The sequence below is a fragment of the Elephantulus edwardii genome, unplaced genomic scaffold (assembly GCF_000299155.1).
Source record: "Elephantulus edwardii isolate Elephantulus edwardi_28Jun2011 unplaced genomic scaffold, EleEdw1.0 scaffold00020, whole genome shotgun sequence".
Classification (NCBI taxonomy): domain Eukaryota; kingdom Metazoa; phylum Chordata; class Mammalia; order Macroscelidea; family Macroscelididae; genus Elephantulus; species Elephantulus edwardii.
Window position 1 is genome coordinate 14,740,103 of NW_006399770.1, and position 9,468 is coordinate 14,749,570.

Sequence of the window (9,468 nt, forward strand, 5' to 3'; positions counted from 1 at the left end):
CTTTTAACCAGACAGTGAGTCTTTCACAGTTTTCTTTCCAGAAAAATATCAAACTTACATTAGCTTGCTGGAAGTTTGGTTTCTTGAGTGCAACAGTGATAAAGAAATGGTGCATTCTTTTAAGTCACAAGTTTAAATGTGTGGAAGCTCTTTATTGATGTTGGGTTCTTCTTCTTTATTCTGACATTGAAACTGTGCCTTTGTTTTGCATATGAATATCCCTGGAGCTGAAACAGTCTTTGACAAATAGTACTTTCTTAATAAACGTTTTGTAAATTGAATTAGGAAACTATTACAGACACTGCTACTTGCCTGCACATCACCCACACTTCCATTTTTCATATTATTAGAATCTTCCTCTATTTGGAGAAACTTATTCAATTAAAATATTTAGGATGCTCCTTTTATAATAAGAAATCTCATCTGGGGCTTCTGAGAAAGCTCTTTAAAAAGAAGCAAATGGGGATTGTATACCAATGAAGGAATTTTTCTTTTACTTTTCAAAGAGAAGAGAGAACTGGGGGTGGGGTTGGGGGTGGGCAGGGAGAAAAGTGCAACAGTGAATGAATGGAAATCCAAAATCTCTGTAAATGTTCATTAAAATTAACTGGGGGGAAAAAAGGAGTAAATGTCTCTGGTTTTGACTTCTTGCCCTTTATCTTTTCATCTTTTTGTTTTTGTTGTTATTGCTTGACATGTAGATAGAATACCTGGAGAAAGATCAGTCATTCTGACAATTGACAAGGGTGACAGAATAGAAAGCTAGAATCTATGTTGCTTCTCGATATGTTCCTCAGCTGGTTGATCGAGCCTTGGAGTACGAACTCTTGGAGCCCTATTTGATCAAAACACTGTAAAAGGTTCTGATACATATAACTGAAGTGTGTAATAGACATGGGATCTTTGCATCCAACCTGAATGGTGATTCTCATAGCAGTAGAGAGACTGACATTATAGAACATACTCAACTGATTTCTCACTTCTTTACTCCAATCTGATGTACCCTTCACAGAGGAATGTTTTCCCTTCTTGCCTCTGTAAGAATTGTAGCAAGAAAGGGAAAGAAGAGTAAAAATAAATAATCAATTCTTATCAAGATGGGTGAAGAAAAAGGCAATTCACAGTGAGGAGATGATAAGATATTGTGATACAGAAATTCATGTTATAAAACAATAAATGTGATGAATATATAGAACAATTGAACAAAACAAAATTGCAAAGAATGTCACTTCCTTCAAGAGTGTAAGGTTAACTCAGCAAAACCAAAACAATACAAATAGTCAATAACATCTGCTCCAGTTGTTGTTGTTGTGTACCTGCGTACCTTCAAGTTCAAACTGGCCCGTAGTTGAGTCTTCAGTATGTTTTCAGAGGCAGTAAGTGGATTTGACCCACATACCTTTGCATTGGAAGCACAATTCCTTACCACCAATTCACCAGAGTTCCCAAAGTTCATAATAAATGAACTACTAAAGTTCTGAAAGATTTAAAACTCCAAGTATGTCCAAAGTATATTTGAGTTCAACCGCATTATGTTAGAAACAATATGGATTTTTAAAAATATAAATTAAAAATGAGAGAACTGGTGAAGTTGGGCTGGAAATTATGAATTCTATTTCCCACAATAATAGAATCTAGTAAAGAGGCCACATCTTAGTGAGGAACCATTTTGAATCTCATCTAAAGCAAAACTTGACCTCTTAGTATCTTAATCAAAGAATTATCTTATTTTTGCTTGGGCACATGCAGTAACTAGGAGCCAGGAGCCGGAAGATGCCTTTTCCTGTTTGATAGATTCAATAACTGGAAAATTCTCCCTTACAATAAACTTAATGTAGTTTTTAATATTATTGCCCAAAATTCTAGTTGCATAATGATTAAGCAAGCACTAGAGTGCTGACGCAAAGATTGGTGTTTCCACTCTCATCAAAGAATAGGTCAACTCAAAAGAAACTTAACAAAGATGCAGAATAGTCAGTCATCTCTAACTTGTGGATATATTCCAAGCACTGCATTTGACTAAAACTCAATTCCCTTTCTTCTCAAGTGTACATGGCACATTCTCTAGAATTGATCATATATTAGGGCACAAATCAAGACTCCACAAATTTAAAAACATTGAAATAATAAAAAGTATTTTCTCAAACAACAATGCTATAACATTAGAAATTAACAAGAAGATAAAGTTTATAAAACCACCTATGTGGAAGCTAAATAACATCTTGCTTGAATATGATTGGGTTATAGAAGAAATAAAGAATTAAATAAAAAAGTTCCTCAAAACAAATGGTAATGAGAATAAAACTTACCAAAACCTCTGGGATGCAGCAAAGGCAGTCCTCAGGGGGCAGTTCATAACAATAGGCAAACACATAAAAAACTTATCTAACTTATCACCTTAACAAATAGAAAAAGAACAACAATCTAACCAAACAGCCTCTAGAAGAAAGGAAATAAGAACAAGAGCTAAAGTCAATGAGATAGAAAATAGAAAAACAATTGAAATCATCCATAAGACCAGAGGCTGGTTTTTTAAAGGGTCAATAAAATTGACAAACCATTGCAAACTTAACAAAAGAAAAAAAAGGAGAAGACACAAATTACTTGATTAAGGGATGATAGAGGTGACATCACAACAGAATAAGAGCAAATGAAGTCTATAATATATTAATATTAGAAAAAGCTATACTCTGATAAATTTGAAAACTTAGAGGAAATGGACAAATTCCTTGAAACTCATGCCCTACTCAGATTGACACAAAAGAAGAAATTGAGCAGGTCATAAAAAGACTCCCCACACAAAAAAATGTCCTGGACTAGATAGCTTCACAGCTGAATTCTACTAAACATTCAGAGAATAATTATCACTAATTTTACCTAAGTTATTTTAAAAAAAGAAAAAGAAGAACACTTTCAGAGACATTCTATGAAACAAGCATAATCCTAATACTGAAGCCAACGATATTACCAAAAAAGAAAATGACAAGTCATTATCTCTCATGAACATAGACACAAAAATTCTTAACAAAATCCTAGCCAATAGAATCTAAAAGCACATTTAAAAAACCCCCGAAACTCCAATAATTCACCACTACCAAGTGGGAATTCATAACAGATATGCAATGATGGTTCAATATAAGAAAACAATGTAATATATTATATTAACAAAGTAAATAACAAGAGCCATGTGATCTTAGCAATTGTTGCAGAAAAGGCATTTCACAAAATACAACACCTCTTCCTGATAAAGACACTCAGCAAAATTGGAACAGACAACATAGTGAAAAGTATATATGCAAAACCAAGAGCCAACATCATTCTCAATGGAGAAAGACTAAGGGCATTTTCCTTGAAAACAGGGACAAGAATGCCCACTGTTACTTCTATTCAATATTGTACTAGAAGTGCTTGCTAGGGCAATACGATAAAAGATGGCATTAAAAGGCACCGAGATCAGAAAAAAGATGGTTAAATTATCTCTATATGCAGATGATGTGATAGTATACACAGAAAACCCCAAAAACTCAAAAATAAAATATTAGAGTCAGCAGGCTAATTTAGTAGGGTGGCAAGATATAAGATTAATATCCAAAAATCAGGTGGGATTTCTCTACAGTAACAAAGAAAATTCAGAGAAGGACATCAAGAAAGCCAACCACAAACTGAGATATTTGTGAGTGAACCTAACTAGAGAGACAAAGAAAATTACAGAGCATTTCTGTGAGACAAAATAAAAGACCTAAAGAAATGGAAAAACTTTCCCTGATCATGGATAGGAAGAGTTAATATTGTGAAAATGACAACCCTACCAAAAGGAACCTACATGTTCAACACAATCACAATCCAGAAACCAAGTTCATTTTTCAAGGAGATCAAAAGGGAAATTTTCAGTTTATTTAGAGAGGAAAGAGACCCTGAATAATCAAAACACTTCTGAGAAACAAAAATGAAGTAGGAGGCACAGCACTTCCTGATCTCAAAGCCTACTACACAGTGGTAGTAACCAGAACAGCCTGGTACTGGTACAATGACAGATACATAGATAAATAGAAAAAATTGAGAACCCAGAAATAGACCCAACTATATGGTCAACTCATACTTGACAAGAAAATAAAAACATATTAAACAGGCAAAGACAACCTCTTCAACAAATGGTGTTGACAAAACTGGACTTCCACCTACAGAATGGTGTAACAGGATCCATGTCTCACCCCATACACAAAATACAACTCAATATGGATTAGACACCTGAGAGTAAAGCCCAAAACAGAAAGTTCATCAGAGACAAACTGGGATCAAATGTAGAAGGCCTAGTCTACAGTATAAAGACTGCCAAATACAGCCAGAAATGAAAAGTCTAAAGAGGATAAAATTGAGGAATGGCAGCTTCTAAAGATGAAATCTCTGTGCTCATCAAAAATTTTTTTCCAACAGGGTGAAAAGAAAATTTACTGACTGGGAAAAAAAATTTGGAAATACCATCTCAGACAAGGGTCTCAGAAGGAAAGTTTATAGACTACTCCTGGGCCTCCAGAAGAAAAAGACTGGTAATATAAAACGGGCAAGAGTCATGGAAAGACTTTTCACAGAGGAAGACATTAGGATGGCCAACAGACACATGAAGAAATGCTCCAAATCACTCACAAGAAGGGAGATGCATATAAAAAACACAGTAAGATACCATCTTACACTAGTACCAGTGGCAAAGCTTAGCAGGGCATTAAGTAATAAATGTTGGAGAGTAAGTGGTTAAGGAACTTTTATACATTGTTGGTGGGATTATAAAATGGTACAACCACTCTGGAAGGCAGTTTGGCACTTCCTCAAAGAGCTAAACATAAAAATTACACTGCTTGGAATATACCCTGAGAAAATGAGAACTGAGGCACAAATGGAGACTTATACACCACTGTTCATAAAAGTGTTATTCACCATAGCAAGAACATGGAACCAGCCCAAATGCCTAACCACAATCAAATGGACTGAGAAATTATGGCTCATTAACACAATGGAATACTATGCAGCACGTGGGAGCAATGATTTTTTAAATTACTGTCTAACATGGGAGGGACTGGAGAACATTATGAACTAACTCAGTCTCATAAAGACAAATGTTGTATAAAACCATTATTGTAAAAAGAGTATGAGGATCCAATGTGGGGGCTTAATCATAGAGTCATTTAATTTGATGGGTGGAGGAAGGGGTGGATAAAAAAAGGGGAAACAAAAACAATGTATACATACTTTGTAAGTAAACCAGTAGAAAATTTTAAAAAAACCAAGCAAACCAACAACCAAATATTTAAACAAAGACTGGTGTTTGAACCCATCCCCAGGTTCTTGAGGAGAATGGCCTTGTGATTCTCTTCTATAAAGATTACAGCCAAGAAAACACTGTGGGGCACTTGTACTCTATAATATGGACTTGCCATGAGATAAAATTGATTTGATGGTACCTAACACAAGCCATTATTAGGACACACAATTTTTATGGCATGTTTGCCATTTTAAAGAGATTTCTCATTATCACTTTTGACTTAAGAGTCATAAAAATGACATGAGTCACTGGAAATGGTACTATTTTTAACAATATTTGTATACATACATAAATAGACTGGGAAAGACTAAGTGCACTTCTACAAGCTTTCTTATCTCATTTTATGGACCAAAGCCTTTTGAAATCTTCTTATATCTTGATTCTATGATTTTTTAAAAGATGGCTACCTCTCCCAGTCTGGCTTTCTGAGTAAGTTAGTTGATTATGTATTCTATTTCACAGATAAAATTATTGCAGTATATAAGTTCAAAATAAAAACTTCAAAACTTCATCTTGACTGGTTAGCCCCAATCTGCTTTTAAACTTACATTTCCAGCTCTATTCAATCATTCATTTGACAGCTTTCAATGCATGTCTTGTCGTTGTTGTCTGCCTTCAAGTTGAACACTACTGACAGTGACCCTATGAACAAAAGGCCTGAAGCCCCTCTACAACTATTGACATTTATCAAAGTTCATAGAGTTTCTGGAGGCATGTTGTTTAGGAAGTGGATGCCACTCCTGCTTCTAAACCTGTCATATTATGTTATTATTTTTATGTGTCATTGAGTCACCTGCTATGTATAGCGACCCTATATACAGCACCTCTGAACCCCTCCCTGTCCTGAGCTAGTCTCACTAATTCTGACATGAAGCCTCTTGAATTTTAAAATTAGGAAAGATAGATGTGTCAATAAGTAAATATTGCAAGACTGGTGCAATGCTGTGGGAATGACCAAGGAGGATGGTGTAATCAATTCAACTAAGAGGGGCAAGTAGCACCTCAGATGGCATTTAATTCAATATAATGAAGGACAGAGACTATTAAATATTTTGTTAAATCAACTATAAGCAAAATCAATTAGGCATTCCTCCAGTGTGACAACCTTGAAGTCATACACAAACTCAGCTTTGATGTAATTTATATTTCTTTATGTTCTCATTTTGGGATCTAAAGGCCACTTATCCTTTGGTTTCAGATCAAACTATTAAAATGCCATAATCTTTCAATCCATTCTGAAGTTTAGCAGCTAATATAAATGGTACTGACAGTCTTCTTCCATGATATCAGTGTTATAAGATTACCTTACATTTTCCTAAGAGTTACTTGTTATCAATTAAATTTTTCACTCAGCCATTTTTCTGATTGCTAAATGCTTAATGTTGTGCTGCAATCCCAAAGGCATTCGGTTCAAATCACTATCCGCTCCGCAGAAAGATGGGCAATCTCCTCTCATGGGATTAACTGACTCTGAAAACCTGCCACAAAGTCAGCTATGACTCAGTTCCAACTAGATGGTACACAACAACAACAACAAATACTTGATAAATTAAAATCACTCTTACCATACTTGCAATACCTATCACAGATCTAGGATAGTTTCTCCTGTCTTAGAATAGGATGACCCTTGCAATTTACTGTGTCTGAAAACCTGCTGGAGGGTCAGCTATGGCTTGATTCCAACTCAATGCAAGGGCAGAGATTTTCCATAGTTCTCCCACAAAGCAGTTTGTGGATTTGAACCACAAGCTTTTGCACTGGTAGTGCCATTCCTTACCACTAAACCACCAGAACACCCAAAGGGATTTATTGTTGCTAGATACTGACAAGTTGAAACCAACTCATGGACCCTCCTGCAGGTTTTCCGAGACAGTAAATTGCATGGGAGGAAATTGCTCATCCATCTCCCTTGGAGCAGCTTGTAGATTGGAACTGTGTGCCTTTTGGTTGGCAGCACAGCTTCTTATCCCTAGGCCATCAGAGCTCCATATGGGTTTATTAGACATTGTCATTCACTCATTTTATCAATTAACTGTAATTAAAGTTTTAAAATAAAATGTCTTTTAGTGACAAAAAAAAAAAAAAAAGAATAGGATGACCCACATCAGTATCTAATAGACGGTCTAGTGACCTTTCCAGCTATGTAGCGAGTGTTTGTAGTTCTTCTTGCATGGCTTAGTGCTATTTGTTGTTGTGGTGGTTGGTTGCCTTCAGGTCGAGTACAAGCACAAGCACGGCTCATCGTGACCCTATGAATAAAAGGCTGAAGCCTCTCAACACTATTGACATTTATGTATACTCATAGAGTGTCTAGAGCCATGTTATTTAGGAAGTGGATGCCACTCCTGCTTCCAAATAGTGCTATTAATTTATATCATTTTTAAGTGTGTCCATGTGGTGTTAAAAGTTTGTTGTTCAAAATGGGTTTCCTAACCACTGAATTTGCTTTGCCATGTGGATTTTCTTATGCTGCGGCCACCATCTCTTGAGTTTAGGAGTCTCTAAGTCCAAACACCAGGTAATAGTACTAGGAAAAGCTACCTATCTCTGACTGTTCTGAGGAAAACCCCTTTGCCTTGACCTCTTCCAGGACTTTATGTGGCTTAATGCCTCTTCTCTTGCATTTGCAGCATGCTGTTGTCACAAGGGAATAGATTCCCAGGGGAGGTTGATGTGTCCTTTAAATCTGATATGTATGTGTTGTTTTCTTGGACTCCTGGAAAGGAGTCATACCTGCACTGTATGGGGCTGGATAGGCAGGAATACATGAATAGGATGTGATAGCCTATCCAGAAGAGGATTGACTAGTCTTGACACTAAATAAAGCAGACTCAACTTGAGAGTCTCACCACCAGGAAAGAAGAAACTGGTAAGCAGTGCACACCCTTCAGGGCCAGAAATTCTTGCATCAGTTAGACTTACAGCAGCAGCAGCAGTGGCCAAAGCAGAGGACCCACAACCTGACTGTGAGATGGAGCTGACCATTGAATCAGAGCTAAGAGCTTTTTGCCCAAGTTTGTGGAAGGACCAGGATAGGGGCGGGGCCACAAGAATGGGGCATGGGGTGGAGGAGATCCTAACTGCCAGGACTAAGAACTGTTAATCCTGACCTAAAAGCTTTGAGGCTCAAGGCTGAGGTACCTGTGAACACATTTTAGAAGCCATCCTAACAGAGCGAATGCATGTTTGCTACTAACCTGAATTACAACCTTTTGACTGCTCTATGATTCTGTGTGGTCCATGAGCTATCTCATCAGATTTTGGAACCAGTAAAGCATTAAGATTGGTATTGGGAGGAGTAAAAAGAGGTGTGGGAGTGTGGGGGATATGTCTGACCTCATGGGAATTGGTTTTTTTCCCTGGCTGTTATTGATAAGGGCAGTTTCCCTTTGTCAGTAGAGAGAAAGTATGGTTGTTCCCATGTGACTTCTGCTCTTTTTACAATCAGCAATGATGAAGATGGTACAGGATAAGGACAAGGTTAAGGTCTGTTATTCATAGAGTCTCTATGAGTTGAACTTGACTCTATGGCACTTAACAACAGTACATGACATTCAGTCAGTTCTGACTCATGGTAAACCTCCATTTCGTTTCTGAGGTTGTAAATCTTTACAGGAGATGGCTGCATCTTTCTCTTTTGAAGCTTCTGTTGGATTCAGACTATTGACCTTTGGATTAGCAGTCCAACATGCACCACACTCTCCCTCCTGACTCCTAAATGTTGATGGCATAGAGATTTTTCCTGCCTTTCAAATTTCAGTACAGTGCTTGGAAAATAGGTATTTAAGCATTTAACAAATAGAAGAACATTGGCGTTTTACTGTAGAATCCAATATTTGTGTACTATTTACATATTCTTACTAGCATTTGGCAGTATCTTTTCCCAATGTTAAATTCATAGTATTAGATTGGCACCTCTGTATCCATGGAGTATTAAACCATACAGTAAATCTTGGGAAGTTTGAGGTAGATACAGCAATGAACAGAACTGGTCCCTGCTGAAGGGAACTGGTACACCACTGGCAGAGGAAGATTTGCACATATATAATACAAGGAAGTGGCTAATCCGGTTTCTTTTTGATGGGCAAGCATTTTTGTAAGGACTTAGGCTATAAGTGTGCAACGCTAAAACAGCTAGATAGTGGTGGAGG